Source organism: Acomys russatus, chromosome 9 (genome assembly GCF_903995435.1).
Source record: "Acomys russatus chromosome 9, mAcoRus1.1, whole genome shotgun sequence".
Classification (NCBI taxonomy): Eukaryota; Metazoa; Chordata; class Mammalia; order Rodentia; family Muridae; genus Acomys; species Acomys russatus.
Window position 1 is genome coordinate 33,009,968 of NC_067145.1, and position 8,911 is coordinate 33,018,878.

Sequence of the window (8,911 nt, forward strand, 5' to 3'; positions counted from 1 at the left end):
CCACTTTTAATGCAGATCTTTTTGAGATGAGACGATGTACCTCTAATCTGAGTCACGCCTTCTCCTGGCAGCCTAGATAAGGACATGGAAGAAGAAGAAGGAAGCTCGTTGTTTTCAACCTGCTTGCTCTTGCTTTCACTGGCAAGTCCATTCATTCACTGGCGTTAGAGGCGCCTTTAGGAAGGACGCTTATACTGAGGACCAGCTGAGACATCAAGCCGCATGGACCAAAACAACAACAACAACAACAACAAAAACAAAAACAACAAAAAACAAAAAACAAAAACAAACTTATGGGATTTTTGGCTTTATTAATTGGTATTGGTTAATGAATACACATACTTATTCTATAGGTTCTGTTTCTTTAGAGAACCCTGACTAACACAGTAATTATTTTTAAAAAAGATTTATTTATTTATTATTATGTATATAGCACTCTGCATGCATGTACACCTGCAGGCCAGAAGAGGGCATCATATCACATTATAGATGGCTGTGAGCCACCATGTGGTTACTGGAAATCGGACTCAGGACCTCTGGAAGAGCAGCTGGTGCTCTTAACCTCTGAGCCATCTCTCCAGCCCCACAGTAATTACTTCTAATAATGGAAGATGTACTGCTCACCACCTAGAGCTGGAGTTGGATCCAGTGTGGCGTCAGCTTCTATGGCCTGCCTTCTGAGAGTGGTCCACTTTTTCTCTTGCAGTTCTTTCTCCTTCTCTCATTTCTTAGGCCTTCAAAAAGGACATGAGTGTAATTTGTTGACATCTAATGTTATGAATCTTTGGACAATTGTACTTTTTACTTAATACAAAATTGCCAGACCTTACTGTACTTGCCGTTCTATGATCCCTTCTCTTGATGTTCACTGGTATGGCCTCCTTATTGTTGCTATCAAAACATGCTGCCATGCTAGACGTGTGGAGGCTCCTCCTCCTGGTCTGTTCTCGGCAGTCACACTGCTCGGATTCTGCGTGTTCAGCTCTGCAAGCGAGGCCAAACTATTTTCAAAGGTGGTCCTACAGTTCACACTCGATGGCAATGTGCGGAAGGAAAGCCCTGACGATTTAGAATGCTCCAGTCTACCAGTGTTGTGGACGGGTAACCACTGGGGCTCCTCCCAGCATTCCCTTCATTGTTCATGAGGCTGGACACATTTATTAGCTGAGTTTTCTCTTCTGTGGAGCAATTGGCTTCTGACTCGAGCCCACGTTTCCATGGGTTCTTGGTGCTGTTTTCCCCCTTCTCTCCTCTTTCCCCTCTCTCCTTTTCTTTTTCTTTTCTTTCTTTCTTTCTTTCTTTCTTTCTTTCTTTCTTTCTTTCTTTTTTTTTTTTTTTGGAGACAATTTCTTTATGTTGCCCAGGCAGTCTTCAAACTCCCCAAATGCTGAGGCTATGGGAGTGCACCGCCACACCTGGCTTTCTTTAACGATCCTGGAGAACTTGAGCCAACTCTTTGTCAGATGGGTAAACTACAGGTAGAGTTTTCAGGTGTGGAACTTGACTGTCTTTTACTTAACATCATCCAATGAAACAGAGCTGCAAATGCCAACATAGCCACACTTTAACTTACCTTATAAATAACACTATTTTGGTCTTGATTAATATGTCTTTCTATTGAGACGCCTGAAAGATCAACAGCAATTACCTTTTATGCTAATACTTAGCAATAGTCTTATTGCGGTATAAGTCCTTTTCCTATGGTCCATTTGAGTACAGGCTGTGAAGTGGCGGGGGGGGGGGGGGGGATCTGACTCCCTCTGGACCAGATTTTCATCTTGTCCTGTTCCTTTCAGTGGGTAGTCCTCACCACTTCTGTTGTAGCAAAGCACCACACATGCACACACGCAGTTCTGCTTTTGCTCTCTTTGATCAATTCCGCTTATCTGCCTGTCTCTCTCTGCTCTAGTCCTCCTATGTTCCAAGCCACCTAAATTCTGGTAAGCAAGAATTTCTTCCAGGAAGGCCCCTAGTCTCCAGTATTGCTGTTCCTGGTCTCTTTTCTCTGTGGTGGCTCCCTTTGTGCCCTAACAGTTGCAGAGCCTCCTCGTTCTCCGTGTGGTGCAAGCGGCTGGCTGTTAGCTGTGCAGAGCCTGCCGACTGTTCTGCATGGAGCCAACGGGCTCCTGCTCCTGAGCTCAACTGCACATCTCACCCCATCCCTCATCTGTCACCCCTGCCCCTGCTGTCACTCTACCCCTAGGTCTCTTGCTTTCTGTGGCAAAGATGACTGTCTTCGGCTAAGGATCCACCTACCTGCAGTCGTGTACCAGGGTCTTCCTCTGTGTCCTTCAGCTTCTTCTGCTGTGCTCTGTTGTGTTGTGTTCTTCAAACAATATGCTTGACCCACTCATCTGTCCTCATTGCCTCCCTGACCCTGTATCATCAGTAAGATATAGTGTTTGCTGCTGTGTCTGGAGAGTTCTGCAAGGACTGTGAACAACTCTGTCCCAAATGCATGTTCAACTTGAACTTGTATCGCCTCTTTATTTAAAGGTTACTCCCTGGGGTCTGGATAGATGGTTCAGTGGTTACGAGCATATATACTGCTCTTGCAGAGGACCCAGTTCCCAGTACCCATGTCAAGAGGCTCACAAGTACTATAACCCTGGCTCCAGGTCATCCATTGCCTCCGGCCTTCAGGATGCTTTGTGTGCATTATGCGTTTTTATTCATAATTTCTAGTTTCATCCCACTATAGTTAAGAAGTATAGTTAATGAAATGTAAAGTGTTTTAAACGTACTGAGGTATTTTTGTGGTCTGTCCTGGAGAATGTTCTATGTACCACTGTTTGGTACATTCCCCTTGGGTATAATTAGTTTTTAATTATTTAGTAACGGTGCTATTTAAGTTCTTCTTTTTCATTTTGATGTATGTCTGATTGCTCTGTTGATTAATGAAAATGATATTTTGAAGTTTTCCATAATTATTGCAGAATTGTCTATTTTTCCTTCAATTCTGTCCATTTTTGCTCCATATGCTTTAGGTGTGTAAATTGAGCCTTTTACCAATAATAATAATAGGTAATGTACTTCTTTGAGCAGTTTTTTGTTTGTTTTTTGTTTTGTTTGTTTAAAGATAGACAAAGGGAGTAGAATTCAGCAGATGACCAATAGGGTGTTATAACATCCGACATAATTACTATTAAGAAAAGACTTCATGGTTTTTACTATTTTGTGATTGTTATGAATTATATTTATTCATATGGACCCAATAATATTTATTGTTTTATGATTTATCTTTTAAACTATATAGAAAACAGAGGGCTTAAAATGTAAGTATAATACCTGGACTATTGTTGCCCTTGTATGTAATCTATTTTCTTTATTTCTTACAGCTTTGTATAGCATGTCTTTGGCCTGAAGAACTCCCTTAGCAGTTTTCGTAGGCTAAGTTTACTGGTGACAAACTCCCTCAGTTTTTGTTTTGTATTAGTTTCTCCTTCATTTTTGAAGAATAGATTTGTGAGATGTAGAAAAAATTTTAGCCTTTTAAAATTTTTAATTGGAAAATGTTCATGCAACATATTCTGATCCAGTTTTCCCTTCTCCTAACTCTTTCTAGATCCCTCCCATCTTCCCAGCATCCGATCAATTCCACTCCCTTTCTCATTTTTAAACAAACACACCTAAGTTTTCTCCAATGGCATCTCACTGGTTATATCAACCACATTTAGGGCAGATCCCATGCTCAGGAGTAGGTGGCCAACACAAAACAAATTCAAAGGTATCTTTGTAAACCTTTGGCCTCATTTTTCTTCGAGCATTTTTAAATTTTTGGTCAATGTAGAATTTCAATCTGACAGGTTGTTGTCCTTTGGTTTTGTTTCACAGCTTTGAATACCTTAGCCCCCTGCCTTCAGCGATGATAGTAGTGTCTGACATAAAATTAGTTATTAATATCACCAAAGCCCTTTTTTTTTTTTTTTTTTTTGTCATTGGTCACTTTTCTCTTGCTTCTTTCTTAATTCATTGTCTAGGTCTTAATAATCTGAATGCAGTTATGTCTTGGTGTGAGCCTTGGGAGTGTATTTTATTTAGAATTTGCTAATATTTTTAGATGTGAAATTTTATCAAATCTGTGATCAGATTTGGAAAGTTCTCTTTCACCCACCATTTATTTCTTCCTGTGTGTTTCCTTCACTGTTTTAATCCTAAGACCCCAGTGGGATGTATGCATTAATATTCTTGCTGTCTCATTGGCTCCTGGGATTCTGCTCTGTTTGTGTTTTTCATTTTTATTTCTTTGAGGTCTTCAGATTGTATAATTCCAGTTGTCTTGAGGCTATCTTATTTCTTTTTTCTGCTCAAGTCTGTTGAACTTCTTGAGTGAACTCTTAGTTTCAGTAGCTGTATTTTTTTTTTTTTTTAGTAGCTGTATTTTTTAGGTGATGAGTTTTATTTGTTTCCTTTTTGTAATTCCTCTCTGTGATGGTATTCTCACCTGTCTGCCTTGATTTCCTAGTTTTATTTATTTATTTGTTTCCTTTTTGTATTTCCCTCTGTGTTGGTATTCTCATCCGTCTGCCTTGCTTTCCTAGTTTCCTTTAGCTCTTTGCCGTTATTTCCTTTAGCTCACTCAGCACATTTAAGACAGCTGTTTAACGGGTTTTGCCTATTAATTAAAATGTGTAAGCTTCCCCAGGGATGTCTTCTGTTCTTTTTATCTCCTAGGAATAGACTGTGTTTTGTTTCTTTGCGTGCTTTGTAAGGTTATGTTGAGAAGTGGAGAACACTGAGCATTAAAATGTGGTAAGTCTCAAAGTTAAATAGAGAATTTCAGAAGAGGGATAGTGAATTTTCATTTGTTGGCAGCTAAAACCACCCCTTTGTGACTTTTCCTGATACAATTTGAAAACGTATATTACCAATATTGAACCTTTTCTGTCATTATCAGCCAGGGACAAAGATGTCCTTAAAGGTCTACCAAAATGTAAAGTAACAGGCCACTTTAGATCTTAGAGTCATTTCAAATCTCTCATAGACACTGCTAGGGAAGCCTGTTCTGTCAAGAGCAACAAGAGAAGGCAGGCACTTGTGCTGGCCCTTCAGGGTACCGCTTAACACACTAAAACACGTCATGCAAACTTTAGGAGAACAGTATCTTGCTAGTTTCAGCCAAGTACCTCATGGACGGAGGTGTACTGCCATAGCTACAGACAAGGGATGGGAGGCACCGGCTGCTCGTGTTCACTATTCATTCAGGAAAAGCAGTGGCCTCATTCTCCTGCACATGCTTACACATTGTTTCAAGTACACAGTACGTTCCAGGATCCAAACTGTTGGTCCACCTGCTGCCCACAGCTCCAGGGCTTTTGTGGTGAAATTTTTCCTGGGGAGACACAAAGAAGCATCCATTTTTCCCAGACAGGTTACTATGAAAGACCAAAGAAACTCCACTCAAGCCTGCCTTACTTATGCCTTACTGGAGTTACTTACAAAAAACATGAGAGGGTGCTTAGAGGGGTGAAGCTATAAAGCCCATCCCCACCCCCCAGCACGGGTAATGACTCACAAAAGCTGTATCCTTAGAATTCTCTGCAGGGCCTGCAGGCAGTTCAGCTGTCTGGAGAATCTCCTCCAATTGTTCACGGCTTTTATAACCATTCTGGGGCCTTGTGAATCTTATGACGTTCTGAGTTTCCAAAGTTTCATGAATTTCATGAGCTCCCTAAACTTTCTAATTTCAGTTAGCTTCCTGAGTTTTAGGAACTTCCTTCTGGGAGGACATGTTTCAATTCAAAGGAAATAGCTGCCCAGCAATAGCCTCTTTCTAGAGCTTTAGGAATTATAATGCTACCCTTGGACACATGCCTTCGGCATTAGATTCATACACTCAAATGTACTCCTAGTAGAGCCATCTATAGACTTTTTCATAAATCCCCACCCCAGGCTTCCAACATCTTACCTACTCTGTCTTCCTTTCCAATTATCAGTGCATTTTCTTTTTATTCTGATTTTTAAATTGCCTTTATATGATATGGCAATATGCTGTTTCATCTTCGTTCCTCAGGTCCTTTCCTTTTCTTCTGCTTTTCTTGCACTGCCCTGTCAGCATCCTGCTGGTTCTGTTTTCACCTGAGGTGGGCATCACATTGCTGCCTAGAGATTCAGTAAGTTTTTCATTAAGGTCCGGTGTGGGGCGGCACAGCTTGTGGTTCTCTGACCTGCCCCTGCCTCAGCATCCCCCGCCACAGCACAGGATATTGTGCCTTCTGCCACACACTTCTCTGACCAGGCTTCTGCACGCTGGGGCCTTTGCCTTCTCTCATTCTGGCCCACCTGTGTTTCCCTATGTGATTCCCTCTTTATATAGCGTGCTCATTTATAGGTTGGCATTCTATTATTTTTTTTAAGAATTAGATCATTGAAGAAGACTATAATCGAGGCAAATGAAAGTCTGCTCTTTTGGCTTAGGCGTGTCTTATAATGACTTCTTGTTTTTAAGTCAGAATTTACAGAGAAAAGTTTTGCATAACAGTTACCAATCCATCTTCTTTTCTGTATACATGGGGCGCAGACTCAACAGCTGACGATATAGAAGCTGGATATGGAACCAGGAACAAAATACTTCTGTTCAGCATGTAGGTCTAAAGACAACTGACATGGAACTCACTACAGTAATCACTGGGCCTGAAATGGCCCTGGTGTAGACCATGTGTCCTCATTTTCATTCTGGGAGCTTTGCCTATCACAGACCTCTCACTTGTCAGGCTCTGCACAACTCATCTTTTTCTTGCTGTGCATGGAGGAAAGAAACCCAATAGCCATCCTGATGCAGCTATACTGTTGTTCCCACATAATAATTATCTGAGTCCTAAGACTGAGAGGAAGAAAGTGACTGCTGGCCTCCCAGCCTCTAAGTATGGTCTTTCTGATTCACTTTGCCCAATTATGCAGAATAACAGACCATACCAATGGTCTCTGGTCTCTATTTCTTCTTCTTCTTCTTTCTTCCTCTCTTCTGTCTTCTTCTTCTCTTCTTCTTCCTTCTTCCTCTTCCTCTTCCTCCTCCTCCTCCTCTTTCTCCTCCTCCTCCTCATCTTCCTCCCCTTCCTCTTCCTCCTCCTCCTTCTGATTGTGCTAAATGGACAAAGGAGTAAAACAGCTCTTTAACAAAGACAATGATGAAAGCAAACATGTACTTCAGGTATATAGTCTTCAGTTAGGGTCATATAGGGATCTACCCACATTTGACTCAGTAGTGTTAAAGTTTTTAAGTTATCAGCAAGATGGCTCAGCAGGTTTTACTGAATACAGGGTGCTTACTGCTTAGCCAGATGATCTGAGTTTGACCCCAGGATCCATATGGTGAGAGAACCAACTCCTACAAGTTGTTCTCTGACTTTCATATGCATGACATGGTGCCCATAAATAAATATAATAAAAACATGTTTAAAGATTTATTTATTCATAGCTGGGCGTAGTGGCACATGCCTTTAATCCCAGCACTAGGGAGGCAGAGGCAGATGGATCGCTGTGAGTTCGAGGCCAGCCTGGTCTACAAAGTGACTCCAGGACAGCCAAGGCTATACAAACAAAACCCTGTCTCGAAAAACCTAAAAAAATGTATTTTTTCATGTGTATGAGTGCTCTATCTGCATGTACACCTGCATACCAGAAGTGAGCATAAAATTATGTTGTAGATGGTTGTGAGCCACTATGTGGTTGTTGGGAATTAAACTCAGGACGTTTGGAAAAGCAGCCAGTGCTCTTAATCAATGAATCATCTCTCCAGCCCTGAAATAATATTTTAAGAATAAAAAAATAATTCACCAATGGACAGTGAAGGATCCTTGTAATCGTCCTGCCTTCCCATTCAGGTAGTTACTGTCCACAACGCAAAAATTGTTTTTTTTTTTTTTTTCCTTTTCTTTTTTTTTTTTTAATTAATTATTCTTGTTACATCTCAATGTTTATCCCATCCCTTGTATCCTCCCATTCCTCCCCCCCCCCCATTTTCCCATTATTCCCCTCCACTATGACTGTTCCTGAGGGGGATTACGTCCCCCTATATATTCTCATAGGGTATCAAGTCTCTTCTTGGCTACTTGCTGTCCTTCCTCTGAGTGCCACCAGGTCTCCCCCTCCAGGGGACATGGTCAAATGTGAGGCACCAGAGTATGTGAGAAAGTCGTATCACACTCTCCACTCAACTGTGGAGAATATTCTGACCATTGGCTAGATCTGGGAAGGGGTTTAAAGTTTACCTCCTGTATTGTCCTTGGCTGGTGCCTTAGTTTGAGCGGGACCCCTGGGCCCAAATCTGCCTATCATATTGTTCTACTTGTAGATTTCTAGGACCCTCTGGATCCTTTTATTTTGCTGTTCTCCCATGCGTCTCTCATTTAGAGTCCCAATAGGATGCCTTCCCCTCTGTCCCAGTTTCCTGGTAAGTGAAGGCTTTCGTGGGACATGCCCCTTGGGCTAGTATGCAGATATAAGTGAGTATATACCATTTGATTCTTTCTGCAAAAATATGGAACGCTTCACGAATTTGCGTGTCATCCTTGCGCAGGGGCCATGCTAATCTTCTCTGTATCGTTCCAATTTTAGTATATGTGCTGCCGAAGCGAGCACGCAAAAATTGTTTTTATCTGCAGAAGCATGCTGCTGCTGAGCTACAGAAATGTTTATTATTTCTAGATGGTTTGTTTTTAATGCTTGAAGTTAGCTAAAGTTATTTTCCCTCAATTACACTAATATGAAAACTCTTACAAGTGACAAACACCTGAAATTATATGCTATTTTCTTATTAAATGGCTTTGACCTGATAAGCTCTACATGTTTGCCTACAAACTTAGGAAGAGCCATAGAGTGCATTGAAAATTCATTAGAAGAAGAACAACCAATTCTATCAGAACAAAGTAGGAAGTACCCTCACTGTAAGGCTGGCCTAGTTAGAGCTACT

General features: G+C 41.2%; 1 non-coding gene across 1 annotated transcript; it reads right to left on the minus strand.

Annotated features, from left to right (window-relative positions):
- Positions 1–8,473: 8,473 nt before the first annotated feature.
- On the minus strand, positions 8,474–8,580 carry LOC127194063 (U6 spliceosomal RNA). The gene has a single exon (XR_007831202.1). It is a non-coding gene; the product is annotated as a U6 spliceosomal RNA (small nuclear RNA).
- Positions 8,581–8,911: the final 331 nt, after the last annotated feature.